Source organism: Phyllopteryx taeniolatus, chromosome 19 (genome assembly GCF_024500385.1).
Source record: "Phyllopteryx taeniolatus isolate TA_2022b chromosome 19, UOR_Ptae_1.2, whole genome shotgun sequence".
In the NCBI taxonomy this organism is placed as follows: domain Eukaryota; kingdom Metazoa; phylum Chordata; class Actinopteri; order Syngnathiformes; family Syngnathidae; genus Phyllopteryx; species Phyllopteryx taeniolatus.
This window is the reverse complement of record NC_084520.1, coordinates 6,043,476-6,068,398: the sequence shown is the minus strand read 5'-3', so window position 1 is coordinate 6,068,398 and position 24,923 is coordinate 6,043,476. Positions and strand designations below refer to the sequence as shown.

General features: G+C 41.2%; 1 long non-coding RNA gene across 1 annotated transcript; it reads left to right on the top strand.

Moving 5' to 3' along the window:
* The first annotated feature begins 1,019 nt into the window (after positions 1–1,019).
* Positions 1,020–7,117, top strand: LOC133469705 (uncharacterized). Its single transcript, XR_009785763.1, has 3 exons — positions 1,020–1,256; positions 5,204–5,359; positions 7,009–7,117. It is a non-coding gene; the product is annotated as an uncharacterized LOC133469705 (long non-coding RNA).
* The last annotated feature ends 17,806 nt before the right edge of the window (positions 7,118–24,923 follow it).

Genomic DNA, 24,923 nt, shown 5'->3' with positions numbered 1-24,923 from the left:
CAGACTCGTAAATAGCCACTAGATAGCAACGAAAGACCAACTGTAATCTTAGTCCATGCATCGTCCACAACAACATTGGCTACTGCTGGTTTCAATATTTCAGGCAGAAGGTACATTGGTGTGCTGAACTCTTATTGGTGCCCTCTGTGCTCCCTGTGTGTCACGCAGCTGGCTTTGTGTGTGCACACGCTATTGTCACACATGCGATTGCTCTTGCATTAATTAAGTCTTGTCCGCAAATGAGTCTGTGTAAGTGTGTACTTGGGCAAGAGAGTAGCACTGAGAGGCTGAGCAGCATAAACACAGAAAGCACTGATTTGCATTACAAGCAACAGCAACATTATCATCCTGCTAAGGAAGGTCATAAGGGATTCATACCCAATTAGTGATACTTGAGTTTTCTTTTTTTCCTTCCCCGCCTGCACAAAATATAAAAAATGGAATGATGGAGACCTTTGCTGTTGTCTCGCGACTGTTATTGATTGTCCAAACTTCTGACATTTTGCTTCATGTCGTTGTGAGTATATGAGTATCGCCGCAATATCTGCTTAGTCTCCCCATTGAGTAGAGCAGGAGCAAACACGCAGCTAAACGCGACTGAACTGGACAATTGTGGAAAAAATACAGTCAGCGACTCACATCTGCACAGCATACAACTGACCCTCGCACACATAAAACACCCGCTCCACACGCGATAAAATGAGGACGGAACACAATAGCAGACGGCATTTGTGGAGGTGAATAATTTAAAATGTTGCTTTAATTTCATAAATATGAGGAAGACTGAAATAGAAATTGTGTTCCGCATGTATTAAATTAAATTTAAACAAACATTTTGAACTCTTAGAAAACACTCTTGGTTGAAGCTTATTTTAAAATACATACATAAAATAATAATGCAATGTTATGTCAAAATGTTCGTGGCTCCTGGGATTTTTTTGTTTTGTTTTTTTTGGGTTGTTTTTTGTATTTTTTTCCTGTTTTGTTTTTTTTAGAAAAACTGTTCTGTGGGGATTGCACGCGCTTTGGTATTGATAAAAATAAATAAATATATAAACCTCGTGAAAATCGGTTGAGAAATGAGCAAGTTAACTTAATTTCAATATCCAACCATTGCCTTTGAATGGAACATCGACCTTCCCAACATGGCGGCCACGAGGACGTCGGTTAGCGGGGCGCTACAGCTCGCTGGCGTATAGTCTTCAAATGGTCAGAACCGCTACACACATTTCCAGCTGTGTTAACCCTATCACCAGGTAATGCTTGAATTACGAACCTGACATCTGTGAAATGACAGTTGACCACACGGTGATGCTTCAATGCCTGCTCTTGAATTGGTGTTTGTTATGTGTCGGCATGACTCGACAGGGGGTTGTAATGGTGCGTACTGTGTAGCTATTAGCTAATAAGCTAATTAAATTAGGCATTTGGAGCTATCGCTAGCTAACAGAATAGCATATAGTTTTTGCCCAGTGTATCTGATACAATATAAAATGTCTCCGTGAAGTATCTTACGCCAAGATCGGGCGTGTTCATATGTGGTGTTTCGCTTTTGTTTTAGAGTATGGGACAGAAGAAGTTGCCTTGCAAAAACACAAAATTCTACCAAGAATATTTTATTTCTTGTTAAAACAAATTAAAATTAGATGCATCACGTAAAAAAAATTAAAAAAAATCAAAAATTGCCAATGGAGTATAAAGAAATTACCCTCCTGGCAAACTTTCAAATTTCAGAAGGGTACTTTCCAAAATTAGGTCAGGGCCTCAGCCCACCCAAGGTACTCGACCTAGACTCGCCCCTGGTGTAAGTCATTAAAAATATATTTCAATAAAACAGTATGTCCCCTTTAATAAAAACGTTCGTGATGATGTTCTGGAATAATGTCAATGGGATTATAAATTGAATATTTGAAAAATAACCAATTCATTCAATAATGAGATTGTTGCGTAACCCGACTTTCCTATGACTGTACAAAGCCTGCAGCAGCACTAAATAGAGACCGATGCATGATATTGTCAACATTCAGACATTCAACTTATATTCCACTGTCTAGGAGTGAGTGTTGGCCACAGGCAGGCAGCACCCAGAGTCATTATCGTCCTCCTCCCCCAACTTATTTCTAGCTCCTACAGACATGAGAAATTATCTCCTCTACTAAGTCGTGTCCCCACCTCCTGTCCACTGCACACCTCCTTACTTTCATCACTCAATCTTCATTTGGGGTCTAAAACACTCCCAAATGCACCCCCAACCCATTCCTCCTCTCCAACCCCACCTGCAGACCCTATAGTGATGGTAATGCCACATCGAGAGGGTGCTATCTACGAACCATTGATCAGCATCAAACAAGACACGACGAGACACTGCCCCCTCCCCCTCTTCCATTACCCTTCTTCTTCTTGTCTTTTCTCACATTAAATTCTTGTGAAAAATGAGTAAGTGAATTCATGTAAGATCAATAGAAAATTGAAAGTTGACCCTGAAACAGGACCCTGTCAGCTGGCCAACAGGTGGCCACTGACAGACCCTCTCTCATTATTGTGTATAGTCGCGAACAAGTAAAACACACACACACTTTTGATTACCCTCCTTCTCCTGATGGCCTGGGTGCTGATTCGTGTGTGCGTGTGTGTGTGTGTGTGAGGGTGGAGGAGGGGCAAAGCAGGCCTGCTATGCACCTGTCTGAAGATCCCACCGATGCATGGTTCGATAGAAAGTAATCTTATAGGCCTCCTGAACCACATGGTCCTGGACACCACCTGGAATGAACAAATGAAAGTTCTGCCGGCTTTTTAATATACATTGAAAACGCACTGCAGGTCCAATTGCTCAATTCCGGTTTCATGCCTATATCTCTTTTTTTTTTTGACTGTCTATTTCCATACACATTCCAAATGATGCATATCCGATATGACTGTGTTTACGAAGCAATCGTGAAGCAGACACCCGAATTGCACGTGATTACCTCCACAAGTGTCAATACCAGGCAGTGACAACATGGAAGCAAACAATAATAACTAAATAAAACAAATATGAAAACTTTACATACCATTTAGTTGGCCAGGCCTTACGCTTCACCACCACTGATTTAAGATGTGGGTAACCTTGTCATCACTCCACTAGCACCGTCGGCAATTACTGTATTTTGCTTATTTAATTATGGACCCGTTTGATACCATAGCATCATTTTTAATGGCTTTTACTTTTCTATACAGTGGGAATTTTTTAATGTCTTTATTTTATTATTAGATAAGGATAAACTGACTAGATAAAGGTCTTCCCATCACTCCAACGTAGTTCCTTGGTCCCAAGATGCCAAAAGATGACGCCAAAGCTATATTTTGTGATACCCATATCTTTGGCCTGAGCACAAAAAAACAGCAAATAAGGCCTGGTACACACACAAAGATGTTTACACTCTTAAAAGATTTTTTATCTGCTACAGAATCTGCAGATAAAGTAAAAAATCGTCCATTTAACAGTTTTGGTTGTCATGTGTGCACACCACACACATAAAAAGTCTGTTTCAGCGCCGATCTAGAAATCTCGCATGGTCGCACCTGATCTAAAAAAACAAAAAACAAAGAAGAAGAAGGACAAACGCTTCCGGATACGTGCCGATGTTTCCCTTGTAACGACGTTCTCAAAAAACTACTTGCTTTGGAAAATACTTCCTGCCATCTGGGGAACCCACTTTGCTACATAAAACAACTTCGGGTAAGAAATGTTCCTTCCATGTACGGTCGTTTCCGTGTTCGTCATTCTTTGATTGGCTCCATTCTGTTCCACGTCGCCAATCTCGGCGTCATGACTCGGGAAAAGTCAGTGCTCCTCACACAGTTTTGGTTGTAAATATTGAACACGTTTATTATTTAAGGTTGTTGGCCCCGACCTGTTTCGGACCCTCAAATCGGGATGAATCCACTCTTAACACACATCAGACCTAAGGACAATCCTATAGGATAATGTTGTAAAACTTAATATTGTCCCGTGTTTGACGTGCGAGGCCGGGAAGGGACAGCATTGGGACAAAAACATGCCAATTGTCTTTACGTGTGTACCGGGCCTAAGTGAGTTTTTCACCGACTAACAGAGGATTGGGTCCCCAAAAAAAGAACACAAATGAGCAATTTTGCGAATGCGGAGCCTCAAATAAGCAAATTTCCGATCTGGGCATTTACGCTACACTTACATTGGCAGAGAAGCGATAGGTCACAGATTTTCATCCACATTTGGAAATACACCTCTCCTCCTCTGGCACACACACATACACGAACGCACACACCTTATTAGCAATCAGTCCCTCCCTCAATGCTCCGTCACAGTCTCTCCGATGCTACAAATTGTGTCTTTCGCTCCCTTTCTGTATTAGTTAGATCACTCTTCCTGGAAAAAAAAGACAATGTTGATCTTTGGATCAAGCCATGCAGGTGCTCCATCAGCCAATAGGTGGCGCTAGAAAGGGGGGGGGAAAGGTGGACCTTGCAGACCTTTTTGGAGCCCTTCCTTCCCTTTGGCTGAGCAATACTTCAGGGGAATTAATTTGCATACCTCCGCCAGGGCTAGCACCAAATTGGCCATCTTTGTGGATACCTGTCTCCTGCATATGTCAGACTTGAAAAATCAGCATAAAATTCCCTAAAAAAGGAAAAATCCTACTAATAATTTAATAACTCTGCTTGCTCTAGCTCCCTATTTGTCATTGAAAACAAATGATGTTATGGTAGAAGTTTTAGAAAGGATAATGTATCTAGTTCGTAACCATTATAAGAAATAATATAGAGATGCATACAGTCTATTATTATGCGCTTGACTGCTGCTGCTGCTGCACTTTAAGTTAACCAATTAAAAAAAATAGTTTTTTACTAATCCATGAATACAATATGTTCCCATTATGATCGGTTGGTAAAAGGGAACATGAGGTGAAGTTAAGGAATAATGTGAGCAGCAGAGCATTAAGTATTTTTAACCACCATTTAGTTTCTTTGTTATTATCAGGAACAGTACGACTATAATAGCAATTATACTGCACTTTGCAGGCTGAACAACCATGTTCAAAACAAACCATATTAACCCCACACTTCCACCCGAGATGTGTAGTTTGCTCCATGTCAAAAGACACCAAACAAGAACACATTGTATTTGGCGTATTGTCTTTAATGGAAAACTTTGATTCCGTGGTTTGGTTTCGCTATGTTCCAGCTGGTCAACGATTGGTCAACAGAGATGCTAAGGAGAGGGGCCATTGTATCTAGTGTAAGACAAGCAGGACTAATCATTGTACGGGGCAAGTCTGGACCTGCCTAAGCTGTCAGATCTCAGTTGAGTAACATACAAAGTTGAGGACATACAAACAAGGTAAGCGCTTAAGTTTGCTGCTGAATTACAAGTTTGTTCACAAGATGGTGACTACTTTGACCTTATAAAAACATGACAGACTTTTGGAGGATGAAAAATACATCTACATGCACTTTTATGCCATTGGTCCGTTTTGATTATAATATACCTTTGGTCAAAATAATGTATAGATTAGAGGTGATGGGTAAAAAGAGTCCTACCCAATACTATCTCATATTGTATAGCTTCTGCTTGTTTTTATTTTTTTACAGCAGTTATTTTGACATAGCAAAACAGTATACAAGGGATATTAAAAAATAAAAATAAAACTAGTCTAAGACCAATCATTTAAAAACTTTTTCCTGTGCAACCCAATTGATTGTTTTAATCTTTTCAATAGGAGAAGTCAAAATAAACTGAGATAATGTGGTTGCAGACCCTCTTATAACTGTACTATAAATATACTCCAAATATGCAAATATATCATGAAAACGAGACAAAACAAAACATTAATTTTGTAATTTGGTGAAAATCTATTCATTATGGTGTCAATACAGATTTGTGTTCCTCAATCATTCATTCATCTTCCATTCCGTTTATCTCACAAGGGTCGTGGGTGTGCTGGAGCCTATCCCAGCAATCTTCAGGTGACAGGCGGGGTACACCCTGAACTGGTCGCCAGCCAATCGCAGGGCACATAGAAGCAAACAACCATTCGCGCACACATTCACACAATTTAGAGTCTTCAATCAACCAACCATGCATGTTTTTGGGATGTGGGAGGAAACCGGAGTGTCCGGAGAAAACCCACGCAGGCACGGGGAGAACATGCAAACTCCACACAGGCGGGGCCGGGATTCGAACTATGAGGCAGATGTGCTAACCAGTCTTCCACCATGCCTCGTTACTCAATACCATAGCTGTAATCATAATCAACAATCAATATTTATAAAATCTATATATTTTATATTAAGACTGAATGATATTATTGGACAGAGAACATCATACAATGATTCAGTACACCTACACAATCTTCAACAATGCAATTCAACAATTCTTAAAGACAACAATCCCCAATTGAAAATTTGTATCCTATTGTCTTTCACAGAAGGAATGCCTATGTGGATTTTGCATAATCTGCAAAACGGGAAATTAAGGACATAGCATATCCCTGACTTTAAATTAGTAGACGATGTGTGGCCATTTTCCCTCACGTCCTGTGTTGACTCCTGTGTTTAATAGGTGAAGCCAGTGGAAAATTCCACAGGCGACCCCACGCCACCAATAGATGACCACTACTTCCAACCGCTTATGTCAATACGTTTAAAAGGATTAAGGCAAAAATCAACGGCGCGCTCTTTCCTCCTGGTTGCATATCAGCAGATATCCACAAACATTCAGCTTGTTGGTCTAAATAAGACGCGGTAGGAACACACACAGAGTCACCACTGAGCTGAACCTTGTCAGTGAGTTCATTTTCAACTCCCCTTTACTGTTGGTCACCTGCGTCAATAATAGGTGGATGTAACTCTTCCTCCAGATAAGCTCCCTGCTCTTTGTTGTCTCATGTCTCTGTTTTTAACGGAGTGACCAATAAAAAAAAAAAAAGCCAACAATTGCAGATGTATCGTGTATCGCGCGTAACGTTGGGTGTATGTTTGTCCTTGTAGGAATTAGCTGTGTAGATCCTCCTTCGGGCTGCTGTCATCTTTCATTTCTGACAGCCTTTGTGGCATCGCTGGGGCAAGTTTGGACTTGCTCGAGCATCCCTCCCAAGGTCTAAGGCATGTGCACACATACATGTTCAAACATACAAACACACACACGTTCATACACACTAAGACACACTCTTCTCCACTCAAACCAAAACCTTGTGAATGCCCCACAACTAAATGACTGATTTTTGACTGAAGAAAGCGGCTCTTGAGACAAGGCCAATCATGTATGGTTGCTGCTAAAGAGGCTGCAGTCGCCCCACTAACTTGTCTGATCTCCAGCTATTAACCAGGCGGAGTGAGGGCGACAGCTTGTTGAAATGCTTAGTGCCCTTTTTTGGTAATTATCCATAGGACGGCGCAAATCCGAAATCTGATTGCCGACCTTAAGTGTTTTACGTCTTGTTTTCACCAAGCAGTGTGGTTCCTTTGACGTTCATGCATCCATTGTCTATGCTGCATATCCTGTTCAGGGTCAGGGGTGAGCTGGACCCTATCCCAGCTGACTTTGGGAGACAGGTGACCATCCACACTTACATTCACGCTGTCAACTGAGTGGGAATTGAGCCTGCACCGAAGAGAGGCGAGTATACATTTGAGTTGAATTTTTCTGCATTTCCATTTTAAAGGGTCCCGACACCGTATATCCGATCCATACTGCTTTCGTTGGCTTTTAAATGGACACGATTAGTCGATGGGACTTCCCTGTAAATTTTGAGTTGCGCAATTTCAGTGTAGTACCACGCTGTGTTGCAACATGCCAAGCAGCACTGAAGTCTACTGGAAAAGATGCAATGCAGCGTAATAAACAACAACAAGAAGAGGTAGAGAAGGTCCCCAACTAATGTTGTAGTCAGTAATAATCCCACAGAGCAGAGGGAATATATGCCTGGGAGTATTGCTCTATGCTACGTATGTTAAAGTCGCAGTTGTTGAACATCTATGTTAATTTGCATTAACTTGTTTCAAGCATTTCACATTACATGTTAGCATTAAGCTAGCTGACCTTTGTTATACGGAATTGCAGTATAGGGTTTGGTCGACCCTTTTGTTGTTTAAATATACAATATTCTCCTTTGTTTTATGTGTCAGTGTTACAATAAACCTCAATTAGGAGAGAGAAAAACAGCTTGGGAAAAAAGCATGCTTTGCCTCTTTGTAGGAAACCTGTGCAATCGAGTCTTTTATTCACAAACCGAATAAAATAGTTTCCCATTTCTTCACCGCGAGAGAGTGAGAACAGGCACTGAGGAGTACTTTAAAAAGTGTTATGTTTTAGTGTCTTTAATAGTTTTAGAGTGTGAAAGGGGTAAAACTATTTGTTTTTTTTAAGTTTCTTATGTGGTAGCTCTATATCGTGGCTTTTGCGGTCTGGTCTGCAACGTAACCCCTGTGGGGATTCACTGCAGTGGGAAATATTGAATTAACGCCATTTGTGTTGGATCAGGATTTACTGATCCAACTCGTACCACAGCAAACCGAAATTAAAAACTTGGAAAGGCGATTTCGAGGCATCTGTTGTAACAGTTCAGTTTTTCTGCGGGTGCAAAACATTTTGATTGTGTTGCCATTTTAAATTGGATTCATATTTAATAAATGTGTGGTTCTAATCTGCTTTTAAATATGAGACCTCCGCAAAAGGAACAAAGGCAAGTTTATGTAGTGATGTAGAAATGTCCAGGAAAAGCCACAAATATCATTTTGACTTTCTAAGCATTCAATCAATTTACTCACATTAATAAATAAATCATTCCCTATTCTGGAATACACAGTATGCTTGGGATTTGGGTATTACTATGAAATTCTGAAATCTACCACAATTATGATTGTCAAGTTCATTCTTTGTCCTTTTTTGTCTGAACAGTTTTGTGTTTTGGCCATTTATGTACATGACAATAGCATCGTGTAGCTTGGAAGCGCAAACATTTTTGAAAATTACATTGTTTTCATGTAAAAGCTACACACATGCCTGTGAAAACGGATGTGCATATAATTATACGGAATAAGTTTAACCCTAACCCAAAAGAGAAAGCGCATAATCTTTTGCATCTATTGACCTGACATGCTTTATACCGTCTTTTCAGTTTTTTTTGTTGTTGTTTTTTTTCAGATCTATGTGATCGCTTTACCAAAATTGGATTCTGCTGGTCAAACTCATACACTGTGAAGTGTCAACTGTTCTATTTATCTTTGGCATGTGAGCTCAGTGACAGCAGAAGGAACTGCAATTGCGCACGGGACAAAGGTCAAAGCCAACATTAATACAGTGTACTGCGGTCCCTTGTTAGAAATCTATGATTTGTATTGTTCTGAGGGCAAATACAACAAAAACAACATACTGAGTGTTGCACTTGTCGTATCGCATGTTCTTCTTCATCTCTAAACAAAATGGCCACCCAACATTTCCTTTATTCTTCCTTTCTAATCACACTTTGACCAATTTGTCCGAAACAGTTTTCCTGTCCTTTCAGACTGAAACTCCAACCTATTGGGTACATAAAAAGCCCTCCTTGTTCACCCCAGTACATAAACTCAACAGTTGTACGTCCCTCGTAGCGCAGTCGACACAGACACAACAAGCGCAATGCTGAGCCAGCAGGCCTGTCCGGCCCTTTATGACACGGAGTGGGTTGCGGCAGTGAATGGGCCCCTGCCAGTTGTCAGCGGTGGTCAGAGCTATACTTGGGTAAGTGTCCCAGCAGGCAGCTATTGTTATGGTAAACCGAGCTTTGAATGCAAGAGGATGGGCAGGACACAGACATAAAACAGAGGAAAACACGAGACGGGGATAGAGGGCAAGCAGCTGACCACCTCAGAGATGGCACGTATGTAAAGCAAGCACCTTTATGGGGAACCTCAATTCACTCATTTCTTACACCTTCACCCCATTTTTACCACGACATACCTGAAATTGACTTCCGCTGTAGCCCTAACATACCCCTTCATAAAAATTCCTGCACTGACCCTGAGCTGAAGGCTCTTTATGAACTGCAGTTAATTCAGTCAAATATTTGACTACAAAAGCCTCCTGAATGTCTGTTGAAAACAGAAATGCACACCCAGTGGGTTATAATGTCACCAATTTAATTTGAACAAGTGAATCTCATTCCATGCACAGCATCATTAAAATGACAAGATGGAGCGTTACATATCGGCGCAACGGCGCATTAAGCATCACGACAACAAGCATCAAAATGTCCAATACAGCCTTTTGTTTGTTATATTAACACTTTATTCAATAAAATAACAATGTATGTGATACAATCACAAACTTAGGACACAGGGATGTAAGCAGGAGTGGGAAAAGTATGGCCCGGGGGTCCACATACTGTAGGTTCCAATCCGGTCTTTAATCCAGCCAAGGTTAGAAATCTCTGGCATGAGGCCAATTCAATGTATATCTAGATACACGGATTCGGATTCGAATTCGGTTCAAAAACAATATCTTCAAAGGCGAAACGGTTCGATACGATTCTTTTCGATACAGTGCGCAAACAATGCGATAGCTAACATTTATTTGTTGATGTAGCTGTTAATCATAAAGAACCCTTTTGTATGAAATGAATTTTTTACAGTATTTTCAAACAGGAAAAAGACCACGTCTCCCTGAGAATTGTTGCTGTATGGCATTGTAAAAAATAAGCAACAACAAAATATCTCATTATTTAAGTAGACCACAACAATTTGTTTTTTTAGAGAAAATATTCGAGACAAACAATATTTCAGAGCCAAATAGGGTGTCGCATTCAAGCTCGGACCACCACTGCACACACACTGCTTGTTGAGCGCTGACTGACTGACAAATCATGAATTGTGAGGACTAGCTCAGCTGGGAATTGTTGTATTCGTTACGGGACATACCAGTGTGTCCTTTTAATGGATGCCTTGGATGTTCACGGGAGTTTCTTTTTGGGGGGCACACAGAACAACACCGGAACACTAGTATAAGTGGACGGTGAAGACACGATAGCCCATGGGAAGTGCTGAGATACAGTATGCACACCTGCCATTGTCTGCAGTTGCAATGCGTGCACTCGGCTGCGCAAATTTCGCCAGCAGATAAGGTACGTAACGTGACTTTGCATTTAATGTTTACGACTTCCTTGGTAAATGTAGCATTCTCCGAAGGCTACTTTGCTGTCAATATGTGATCACGAAAGTAGCTTAACTACTGAAAAGCTACTGCCCAACACCGCTGTTATTGGTTGTTAGCATAACGTTACATACAGAACACAGTGTATTTTACGAGATGGAAACAGTAAAGCCTCCCGCAACCGATTCCTAGCCTCGCGATAGCCGGTCCACAACTCTACCATCGATGTTTCTCAGGATTTCTGGCAGATTTTGCATCGTTTGAGGATTCTGCTACCAATACAGTCCTATCGCTCACCTTTGCCAACAGATATCCGGATATTCTTGCGTTAACTGAAAACTAAATTGTCCTTATGTGTGAATGTGGTTGTGTATGGTTGTCTATATGTGCCCTGCGACCACTCTCGGGTGTACCTGTCAGCTGGGATAGGCTCGAGCTTATCAGTGACCCATAATCATAAACAAATAGAATAACTACATTAAAAGAGAATAAGTTATAATTGTATTTATTGCAATAATAATTATACAAATTACTGTTTTAAATAAACTAGATTACACCTTTTTTACCCCCTGATCTACAAATGAGCTGGCCAATCTGTCCCTTCAAATGTGGCTGTGCAAAAAAATTTGCCCAGCCCTGCTCTATGAAAAAAAAAAAACAGTACATAAGCTTTATTAAAAATTTTACTTTTACAAAAGTACAAATATTTAGTCATAATGGACATTTCCAAAGGAGAATTCATTGATGCTTGCCTTCAATAGCAGGCAAAATATCAATCAGTATGATGCAGTGCAGGTCTACATCACTGCATTCTACAAACCCGATATTAAACAAATTGTTACATTAATCGGGGGAGACACATACCCATTTTTAACACTTTAACCGATTTTTAAAATGTGAGACACCCTCCAGGATGAGGAAAAAGATCAGCATGTGTGTGCTTACTGCTCTTGATAGTGTTGTGGCGTGTTCACGATGCTTAACACAGCACACGACACACGTATCGACACCGCAGGAAAATGTTTTAGGGACGTCCGATAATCGGTGGTCTTTGGTGACTTTGATCAGAAGAGAGGGAAAATGCTCAAATTGTGCCCAATTATAATTCGGTCTGTGGCTGTGATAGTGTCAGTCCCAACCAAATGAAGACAAAATCTTTTGTGTTGGATCTCGTTAATTTACTAGTTAATTTACTTCATACAATACAGAATTTTGTACTTGCTGTTTACTGTTTCTTTTTTTTATGTGCTTAATGAAATCACAATTAGTTGTTTGCCTCATTGGTCTTTGTCCTATTACCTCAGCTCAGCTCCCGCAGTTTTGTATGTAAAGTAGTGAGTGGCGTAAATCTTGTCTTGTGACAAGCAAGAGAATTAAACGCCTATTTCTTCCACATGTCGATAAATTATTCACATAAACCCAATTTGACATTCATCACAGCATTATTTAGTATACAGCAGCGGGCTTTTAAGCACTAAACAATGGAGAAAGCGTTGTAAAACCACAGCCGCTGCAGCGCCATCTCATCCCTATATATTTATCGCTAGCAAAATGACAATTGTGTCAATTTAGAGAGACTCAAAGCATTTTTCATCCGGCTGTCTTGAGCGGGGAGGCCAGAGAAAGGGTTAAAAGCCTCTGTCTGCCTGATAATCCTCCGCCGTTAAAAGCCCTTCAGAAAGACGTGACGTGTGAGGTAATCAGTAAAAGATTCAAGTGTGCTGGAGAGAATGTGTACACCCACACACATACACATCAGTGAACGGACAAAAAGGGAGGGAAAAGACAGAGTAGAGGAGGGAAGAAGAGAATAAACACTCCTCCTCACCCTTTTTTCTCCCTCTTGTTCAACCGCCTTTTCTCCTCCTCGCTTGTTTGCTTACTTCATGCTGCCTCAGTGCAGTGTGACAAGTCATTCTTGCAGGTTTTAATAAGACGTTTTCTCGGCTTCAAGCACACGCCACAGATCAAAATACAATTCCTCTCCATCATTTTGGTAGCTCTGCCTGTTACTTTCACACTCAAAACCACTGTGGGAGTGTGACTTGGCATTATTGAGACGACGAAAACGACAGAGGGCCGACGAAAGTATGACAACTTTCTTACATTAACAGATAGTGCCCAAACAACAGAGTTTGATTATTGAATTGCGCAATTGCTTACTTCCAAAACAAAGCATTTGCCCACATTTGACCCGAAAATAAGAATAAATGATGAACATTATCAGCAACGTCTTATCCCATATGAATTTGCGATCCCATTTTATGTAATTGCTGTGTGTAAAGCTTGGCATGTAGACCACCCAATCACCGCATGGACAGTGACTGAACACAAAAACAAAAGCCAAGGCCCATAGGAAGAATACATGCCGACAAAGATAACGAAATCCAAGAGGATTTCACAATCCCGGAAATGATTTGGTGCTGCATATAATGATTGTCATGTAAACCACGCAATCATTAGTTACCTGAACAGTGACAAAAGCGTGGTATTTAGAAGAAATATTACATCAATTAATTTGAAAAAAGCCACAACACTGCAGAAGAATGCATAACGACTCAGGTAATGCAATCCCAGATGATTTTACAATCCATGCCATATGTAATATTTGGTGCAGTGCAAAATGACTGACATTTAGTCCATCCAATGAGTACATGAACAGTGACTGAAAGGCTGGATTTAAAAAGAAAGAGAGCAAAAAGCACAGCCCAAGACAAATCCTAGATGATTTTACAATCCTATTTATTTTACAGTTGCTGTATATAATCATTGTGCCGAACATCAGTCCAGTATAAAAAAAAAAAAAAAAAAAAGTATTATTTTTTAATTTTTTTTGATTATTTACTGTACGGTATTTTGTAACATTATTTTCACACATCTTGAAATACTTTATAATAATATTTACATGCCATACATACTAATAAAACTTCCATTCATGAACCAGACTGTGCCAATTAAAAAAAATGCATCTCCCTTATGTATTGTTATTTCGTGTGTGTGCATGTGATTTGTGTCACTTTTCAATCACATACCGCATGTTCGTTTTAATGATTCCTTTCGATACTCTTAAGCGTCCTTTGATCCCATGAAAGCCACTGTATAAATAAAAGTTAGTATTATTATTTGTGTCTTAATGCCATCCTGACTGAAAATATTGAATCCAGACCAATGTAAGGTCTAGTAAGTAAGTGAGTGAGTGAAACTAACTTAAAAGGTGGTACAATTACAACATAAGTGAATTTCGTCTTTACATACAAAAGAAGAAAGCATGTGAAACCTACACGCACACACGCACACCTGTGTGCCAACTGTAGTTTGTGGATAGTTGGCCTATTCCTCACAGCCTCCCGGAGGAGTAGCGATGCTAACTCGCATTGTTGGGGGGGCTGAGCCGATTGGTGGTGTTTAATAGCTCATGATTACTCTGGAGAGGGGAGCCCATCATTACAACCGCAAATGATTTCACGCCCCTCACCCTCACCGTGAGCTCTGATCCTAATCACAGGCCAGCACAGAGAGAGTGCAGCAGAGGAATTGGAGCTCAGACAAAAGAGGTTTCCCCTTTGTCTGCTGACAGGAAATGGAAAACATGAAATATACAAAAAAAATTCTGCACTTCCAGCATCAACAGCCTCATCACAGCAGGAACAATCAGGGCAGTGAGTGTGGAACGACACACACATTAATCTTTTTTCTAATCTTTTTTTCCATATATACAAATTACATAACTAATACATTATTTTGGTGAACAATATTACATGAGTAATTGTGTAAATGTGAGTTGTGACGGGGAAAAAAATTGCTGTTGATTTTTACTTTGTTAAATTGGTGCATTATGTGGCTGTTGAATGTTATTGTGCATCAAAATAAAGCATTTATGCTATTGTGTGCATGCTGAGAGACATTTTCACTCATTGCAATGTGTGTTCATCGTAATCTTGTTATTGTTTGTCCAATTTTTTTGGGGGGGTCTTATAGAACAAGTATTCTTAATTCATCAATCAATCAATCCTCAATCACATGATGCTTAATCATTGTATTACATCACACGTATTTGTCTTGTGTGAATACAGAGAAACATGTATTTTCATGTATTCACACTCAAGCCATCGTGTATAAAAATCGTTTATGTAAATGCTGAGAGACAAGCATTCTTACTCATCATATTGTGTGTCAAAATATACATATACATTTATGTTTCTATGGTTCTATTTTGTGAATATTGAGAAACAAGCATTTTCTCCAGTCCTAGTGTCCATGGAAATATGTACTGTTATGTGAAAACTGAGAGACAAGTGTCCTTGTGTCACATTCCATCAAAAATATTTTCTATATTGTGTGAATACTAAGGAACAGGCATTTCCACTTTTGCTAATGTCCATGATTTTATTATTATTATAATTATGTAAACGCTGAGATAGAAACAAAAAATCACACTCAGGCCATTGTGCATTGAAATAAATTCTGCATAGATAGATAGATATTATTGTATGAGTGCTAAATGACAAGCATTCTAACAAATGCTACTGTGCGTTATACGAAATGTTCCTGTTGTGTACATGCTGGGAAACAAACATTTCTACTAATGCGCTACGTGTCGTGTACTGTATATTTCTTTTTGTATGACCGCTAAGACACGATCAAATCATGTGTCAGATCGTTTCTTGTCAGAATGCTGAGAGCGAATCATTCCTACCGATGCTATTGTGGTATACGTATGTATTTTCTTCTTCTTCTACTCATCATGAATAAAAAAACAAAAACCAAAGCAAAGATGCCCTGGCATTGCAGAAACACAATGTCTTGTCAAATTGCTCTGAGGTTATTCATAAGCTGATTACAGCCCCATATGACATCATTAACATGGTGGTTTAAAGTCCTCAATTCATTTCTTTCTTTTGATTATTCCCTCAGAAAAAAAGCATTTACCAGCTTGTACTCCCAATTTTTTTTACTGTAATCGCAAAATCTCGTCTGTTACTCACCAAGCAAAATTAGAACTAGCATTTATGTAGCGTAACCCCTCACACTGGGACACGCAGCTTCTGCCAGTACTTTCTCTCATAAAGCCTAGTGACGTCAATCTTCTGAGGGTTTATTTGTCATTCCTTCTTTTATGTCAACTTCTTTCAACGGTTAAATGTAGATTACTGGCTTCCAAAAGTGAGACAACAATAGAAGAACAAAAACAAACCCTGCATTTCCACCAGTTTAATGTCTTTTTAACTTTTGTGATCCTCGCCATGACAGTCCACAGCAGACGTACAGCTGCAGATGCATTGCAAAAGCTTAACAATCAAAGTGAGTTAGCATTCTGCTCGCACGGCCCTTTTGCCCGCGCCATGCCAGCCAGCCAGCTAGGCACACAAATGCACAATGGCCAGACTACATGTCCTTAAAGGAGGTGCAGACAAACAGAGGAATGTTGGGAGAAGACGGCGCAAAGCGTACGTCTGCCCACATCAGGCGGCCCTCAATAGAGATTGGCCAGGAACGCGTAAACTGGCACCGCGGGAGTGAAATAGTAAAATGCCTCTTCTCTTCTTCACTTTTATTGTGACTCTTAAATCTGAAAGGGAAAATGCTGGGGCCTAAACCGATTTCTGACACTTAAGCCAAGAACTGACTCGCATTTGCATTTTACTGCTGCGGCGAGCAATCAGTTCATTTCAAGATCACTTGGAAAACAAACGTGCAATAGTGTGAGCAAGACGTGGTTTGAATCTTCGTTTTCATACCTAAGCTCTGTTTATCTATTTAGTCACACATTTATTTGGAGCAAATTCGCTAACCCCCAAATTTACATTCATTTTTTGGATTATCCATCCATCCATTTTCCTTACCGCTTATCCTCACTAGGGTCGCAGGCGAGCTGGAGCCTATCCTAGCTGACTCTGGGTGAGAGGCAGGGTACACCCTGAACTGGTCACCAGCCAATCACAGGGCACATATCAATAAACAACCATTCGCACTCACATTCACACCTACATGCAATTTAGAGTCTTCACTTAACCAACCATACATGTTTATTCGGAATTGGGGGGAAACCGGAGCACCCGGAGAAAACCCACGCAGGCACTGGGAGAATGTGCAAACACCACACAGGCGAAGCCAGATTTGAACCCGGATCCTCAGAACTGTGAAGCAGATGTGCTAACCAGTCATCTATCGTTCTGCCATTTTTTTGGATTATGTGCTCCCTTTTTAATTGTTTGTCTCGTATATAGTTAGTGTGCATGAGCTGCTGATGCTTCTGTCTTACTACAGTACTGCATAGTAACTGTACGGAGACGGGGAGGGGGGGATGGCGGCACAGGGGGGGTCTGAGCACAGTGTTAGCGGGGCACTGCCCCCCAGAAAAGGAAAGTTATAAATAATTAGGGCCCGAGCACTGTCACAGTATCTGTATTTTAGGGGCTCCCAACAACAACAACAAAAAAAGCTGTGAGGTGATTTAAAGTCATCATGATGAGCTGTAACGTCGTCATGATGAAATTAAAAAATGTTAAGTCATGATGAGAGGATGGTGTTCATAAAGAGTTAACATATAATGTCAACAATTGTGGAACTCAGTTGCTACCAGGACACGTTCTCGTCAATTGTTGACTTTAATGTTGAATCCATGTTAAGCGAGATCCTCACGTCAATTGTTGACTTCATATCTCATCGTGATGACTTTAAATTTCATCCTGAGAACTTTATATCTCATCGTGACGACTTTACATCTGATCACGATGACTTCACTCTCATTACGATGACACGAAATCACGTCCTGACGACTTTAAATGTCGTCATGATGACTTTAAATCACGTCTTGGCTTTTCTCTCTCTCTCTCTCTCTCTCGCTCTCTCACTCGGTGACCCTAATATGGTGTCGTAGAATGTGTATCTGTTACATAAGAAAAGCAGTTGTTTTGAAAGTTTCTCAGTCTCACCAAGCATCAGGAACGTTTATGGCATATAATTAGCTAACGTTAGTTAAACAGCAGACCAGCGAATAAACTAGTTGGGACATAACACAAATATACTTTCGATTCCTTTTTCTTTTTTGGGTTGTGTTTTTCTCTCTCTCTTTCTCAAAAATGTTTGCACATTTCAGGTTTATTTTTGTAGTTATTTATCCAATGTTTGTGAAGTTTGCTTTTGGTGTTGTTTGTTAAGATATTTATAATTAATTTGATCAACAAATTAATTCATAAACTCTTTGCTTGTCGTTTTTTTTTTGTTTGTTTCTCCTTTTCTGGACTTCCATTTGCCCGCGTTTCATTCCCCGTTCATGCATTCATTTGCTCATTTGCCATTCGACATCTCCACTGTAGCTGAAAACTGCTACTATGTCAAACAATGAGTAGGGAAGTGTGTTATTCCAATCTGGTCTGATTTGCTGTTTACATACTACAATAGCGCATACGATATTAGTTGGACTAACATATTTTTGTCTTAAAAGTCCAGCTTTTGTTGGACTAACCTAAACATTTTATTGTCTCTTTTGCCATGTATAGATACTGCGTGTGTGTGATAGATCTACAAGTGCAGGTCAAATCAAGGCTACATTTCAGTCTGTTTGAACATTGTAAAAAATTCAAAAGAAATACAGCATCACATAAGGAGCCACATAGAGACAAACAACACAACCAAAACAAGAAGGGAACATAAATGTGTGCATGCACACACACGTACATACGCAAAACAACAATAATATGGAATTACTCTAATATATTTGCCTAATTGCATGAAACTCTTCTGTTTCTTATCTACTGCAGCAACACTGCCTGTTAATTATGTTTTGTCTTGTGAGATGTTTAGATGTTTAAGGTCATACACTCAGTTTTCTTTCTCATTCTTAACCTTCTATTGCGTTTTTCCTTAACCTTTTTCCCAGCGGAGACATCGGATCGCATTGTTCTCCGGTGGCTAATTTGACTGTACTCCTTGCAAGAAGTGTGTGTGTGTGTGTGTGTGTGTGTGTGTGTGTGTGTGTGCGTGTGTGTGTGTGTGTGTGTGTGTGCAGCACTCCTCCCCTGTTAGCTGTTGTTGCACGACATAGCTATTGCTTCTACATGCAAACACCTCACTTGCCAGAAGTTACGTGCACAAACACACATACAATTGCAGCCTAGATATGGGTCAAGACCTTTTTTTTTTTAATGCGGTTCATTCTATAATGATAACCAATATTTTGTTGTTAGGCTGTATGTGATGCTGGTAAAGATGATACGGGACAACGCCACTGTACGTTTCCTCCTCCTTGTGGCTCTCCGCCTGACAGACAGGCGGACAGGCGTGAAGCTAAGGCTAAGCAGCGATTGGTTCCAGTAGGCAGCGTCTAATCAGCCATCAAGCATGAGGCCCTGAAGTGGCTCTGACAAGCAGGGTAGCAGCACACTCACCATGTAATGCATATGTATCTACAGACACAAATCGCATGCAAATGGAAAGTCAAATGCAAAAGGCTAGCATTGGTGAATACGTATAAAGCGGCAGACATCCAATTTGATAGCTATCATTGAGTTCTAATGGGATGGCTTTGAACTCAGAGCAGCACAGCACAGGATTTGCTATTACAGGGTTGTGTGCTCAGCACCTACAGCATACAGTCACGCACACACGAAACTGATGCCTTACCTGTCAGAGGCAGGTGTGGTCTCGGAGGACCCAATCAGTTTTAATTAACCCCTTGTGGTGGAGGTTGGATGTCGTGTGTGTGTGTGTGTGGGGGGGGGGGGGGGGGGGGGGGTAGTAGTGTGGGTGAGAACAAGAAAACCAAGCGAGGAGAAATTTCTGGTTGTCATCAGAAGGAGGCGTGGGTGAGAAACAGGAATTCACTATCAATCTATCTATCTAGAGTTGAATGCACAGAACATCAGCCACTTTATTTCCCCCCCCCCCCTTGCAAAATTTTACTTCTCGCCCTGAATTCCCACTTAAAATCAATTTAATTAAAGCACAAACATGACCTTCCTTTCTTGATTCGGCTTGATAAATAACTAAACATCTTTGTCACCAACCACCGCAGTGAATCAGGAGGTTTCGGGGTGTCATTTTCATGTACCAGACACACACACACACACGTTCATATTCATTATTGAAAGGTTAGAGTGATCAAGACTTTGCAGATAGGGTGTCGGTCACTGTCATCCTTGCGTAATTAGAGGTGACTACCTGAAAGGATCTTGAGGTCATGTCAGGTCACAGCCACCTACAGGTTTGGTTGTGAGTCCTGTTACTGTAAATCAGAATCAGAATCATCTTTATTTGCCAAGTATGTCCAAAAAACACACAAGGAATTTGTCTCCGGTTGTTGGAGCCGCTCTAGTACGACAACAGACAGTCAATTGACAGAGAACACTTTTGAGACAAAACAGTCACTGAGCAATAAAGTGTTGCTAGTTATCTGGTAATGCCGGTACAAATTATTGATTGATTTATTTATTTTTGGACAATTGTGCAAAAAGATGCAGAGTCCTCTAGCACTTAGAGCAGTTCGAATGACTAATCTCGCAATAGTCCGGTGCAATGACCATTGTGCAAAGGGCGCCGAGACTTCAAGGATTGTATGCAGTTTAACGTGACGAGTAGTGCGATAATCTGAGACGATGTTGATTGTGCAAATGTTGCAGATACTCCTCAATCAGTGTGCAAATGGGGCAGATGCTCCTCTGGCATGAGTGGCCAGTATTGCAGTAAAGCAACTGCTCGATTAGACTAACCGGCGCCCAGTGGTGTGAAAGGGGGTTGTGGCGGCACAGCCCCTGCGACTAGATTAAAATGCATATCTGCATAAATCCGGTGTTTATGTGTGTTTTATGTCTGTCTAAAACCACTCGACTGCATGTGTCTGTCAAAAGTGTCTGTCTGTGTGCGCAGTGTATAGCTCCCCCGGTGAGCCAAATGCTTCAGTGCTTCACAAAGCAAATCGCAGCTAATCAAATAAGAGCCCTCACCATTGTGCAGACTTTGAAAGAATTGAAGAACAGTGTGTGTGTGTGTGTGTGTGTGTGCATGTGTGTGTGAAGGAGGGGGTGGCAGAGGCAATCCAGCGACTTTAAGAGGTCTCGGATAATGCATGGGGGTGGAAGGATATACACCTGCACAACCTAGCATGGATGGATGGATTTTTGTCACTCATACAAACACACACATACACACACACACACACACACACACATACGCACGCACACACACACTTGCCGTGGATGTGAATGTGTCGGTTTAGTTCGAACGCACATCTTCTGTCTAAAGTTCTTTGCAAATGTCCTCGACTTTGTAAGTCTTTCATTAGTGGCCTTGCTGTAGAAAAATACTTCTGAAATACATTTGAAGGTCTGGCTGAGTGCTTATTGAAGCTTGATTTTTTATTTTTATTTTTTTTCACAGAAGATTTTTGGTGAAAAGCATGAACAAAATGCTGGGAAGAGTTGAGAGCCAATCCATGTTAAGAATAAAGACAAAGGTTTTGAGACCAAACACATTAGCTGAACAATCTGCTATATGCAGAACGACATTTAGCCAAACACAGAAAACAGCTTAGCGCAGCAGAGGGAGTGTCCCTGGAGACAATCAGAACTTATAGAACTACAACAGTGACCATGAGCACTGGCACTCGCAGGTCCAACAATACCAATATTTTTGGGGAACGAGATGTTGCTAAAGAGGCCAGAGATTTCAGCAGATGTCTTGAGAGTTCAGGATATTTCCTTTGACTTCATCTCAGTCAACATCTAAAGGATTATTAATAGAAAATGTATTGTGTTTTCATTTGTCTTTGGCTATTGGAATGATGATCACTATAGAACAGTGTTACTACAGTTACCTTAACCAACTTACCTGAGTAACTTAGATAGTTTACTGATTACTTGAGCTCAAAGGTAACTTAGTTACTTTACTGATTACTTTATTTCCAAAGTAACTGAGTTAGAAAAAAGTAACTTTTTAGTTACTTTCAGCAGCTGTCAAGTGGCAGGAATATCACTTATCCACAGTACAAAAAAAGCATTAGCTTAACCATATGTCATGAGCTGCCCTGCAGTTCCATTGTGGGAGCTTTGCGCCCTCTCGCCCTCTCGCCCGCTCTCTCCCCTCCCACTCTCTTTTTCCAGCACCTTCCTCGGCCGCGCCCCTGTCAGCAATAAGCCCTCGTTACCACCTGCATTTAAGTCTGCCAGATCGCAGAAACTGTTGCCAGAGTATTGCAGCTTCTACAGTGGTCCCACGGCTCACCTGTCTCAAGTAAGCAAAGTAATTCCTTGCCATCGCTCTGACCCCGTGTTTCTCCTTGTCCTCAGTGTTCCCTCCGTGCTCCTCGTCAAGTGGATTCCTGCCACCACGCCGTCAAAGCCTGCCGCCTGTTCTCGTCATCGCCTGTCCCACGTCCCTGCCTCCACCACCTGCCAGCGCACCTCAAGGACCATTCCCCTTGGAGTAAACTGTTCATCACAACCTTGTGTACCCATGTTTTGGTAATGTACGCCACACAAGTTACAGAATGATGCCATCAACATGAACAAATAACTTAAATATGAGCGTAGAAGAAGCCACATTAAATGAGCAACTTTGTACAGACTTGACGTGCCAAATAGCCACCTAAATATAAACAAGCACACCATTCTCAGTACACTTCTTTAAAGACTCTTAACTGATTGATTGATTGACTGACAAAGACTGTAGCAACCCCGCCGATTGTGTGGGGGTCCATGAAGGCAAGTGTGTGTGTGTGTGTACAACGAACTTTAGTATTGTCCTCTTTAGAGAAACTCAAAGTAGTGACGTGAGTACACGTGAGTTGACTATGTGCTGAAAACATTCAACACGTCACGTGACGTCATTGCCCCAGACTGCGCCGTTTATAAATATTGCGCCTTTTTTCGGTATTGTTGTTAGTCGTTGCGTCCATTAGTTAGTTATGGATAGTTAAGAATATAGTGTCTTTTGTCTGTTTTATTAGTCATTACTAAAACAATGGCTGAAAATTGGTCTACACTGATGACATGCACCGTGACTGAGTCAAGTGTCTTAGCTATTGACTTGCCTCATGTTCCCAAGCACTGTAGTTCATTAATGATAAATACGTTACCTGAGCATAAATAGCATATTTTAATATCAAATGTCACCGGACCAAATTGTTTGAGTTTGTAACACGTCACCTGATCGATGACATCTTTGTAATGCCCTACTGGCATCAATGCTATAGAACCATAAATGAAAATGATTGCTAATGTCGAAAAGTGCTGGCCATGCCTCTGTCCTGGCCGCTCAGTACTATATGGCTAAAGCGCAATAATAATAAAGAGAATGTGATGTAAATCCTTGCAAGCACACTTAATAAAGTAAAACTTTATGATGGTCACGTTTAGACTATCTGGCTCTTCCTTTGGGGAAAAACTGATTCTGAATAGGAACCAATCGAAGCTCGACCAGCATGGTAGAATACATGGTATTGAACCTTATAAGTTCCACTGTACAGTGAAACTAGGCAGACAAAACACGGAGTCACTACAGGACAGAAACTTTACAAGCTCCCAAGGGTCGAGACCTAAGAACTCACAGTACTCACACCAGGCGCTTTATTGCTACAGTCAAAAGATGCTCCTCCTAAACAAAGTATTTTTTGTTTTGTTTTATTCCCCCCCTCCCCCCTTCTGCTCCCTGGCACTGACATTGACGCTGTGTAAGTGGCACAGTTCCAGAGCTGACCTGGCTCGCTTTTGACACACTCAGCCTCCTGACACACTGCCCTGTGGCTTCGTCCTCCTTGTGCGAGTAATGAGCGTGCGTGGGGTTGGTCTACCTCAAAAGGCCGCGTGCAATTGTATCTGTGTGCGTTTGTGTGTGTGTATTTGTGGCAGCTGTGTGCCCTCCTCCTGTCTGCCTGCGGGACAATCCGCCGCTCCCTGCGACCACAGAGACCAAAGACACGGGACAGGAATGTCTTTCAGTCGCCAATTGGTGGATGCCAAAACATGCCAAAATGACCCATATATTCTGAAACATACACATTGCTTTATTTACTGGTCATTTGGAGTCCAATATTATGGGAACCCCGGCTACAAACGGGGGTAGTTATTGTGCATTTTATACCGAAGTAAAGCTTGCAAACTAAAGGTAATTCAGGGCTTAATCTTTTAGGAACTCTATCAAGCGACAAATACAACACGACAGCTGTTGTTTTTGTGACTCAGCTTATCCCACTGTACATTAGTTACACTTTATAAAACTAGTTTAGTTCTTTCCATTATCTTTTGTTATTAAACATCCATATTCTTTAGATCTTGCGCTCATTAGAGTCGAGTAGAGCCTATCCCAGCTGATTTTAAGTGAGAGATGGTGTCGCTGTACACCCATAACCCTTACGTACATGTTTTTGGAATTTGCGGGGACGTCTGAGTATCCATCCATCCATCCATTTTCTATCGCTTATCCGAGGTCGGGTCACGGGGGCAGTAGCTTTATTAGGGACGCCCAGACTTCCCTCTCCCCAGCCACTTCATCCAGCTCTTCAGGGGGGATCCCGAGGCGTTCCCAGGCCAGCCGAAGGATGTAGTCTCTCCAGCGTGTCCTGGGTCGTCCCCGTGGTCTCCTCCCGGTGGGAGGCGTCCGGAAGGCATTGGAATCAGATGCCCCAGCCACCTCATCTGGCTCCTCTCGATGTGAAGGAGCAGCGGATCTACTCTGAGATCCTCTCGGATGACCGAGCTTCTCACCCTATCTCTCAGGGAGAGCCCGGACACCCTGTGGAGGAAACTCATTTCGGCCGCTTGTATCCGGGATCTCGTGACCA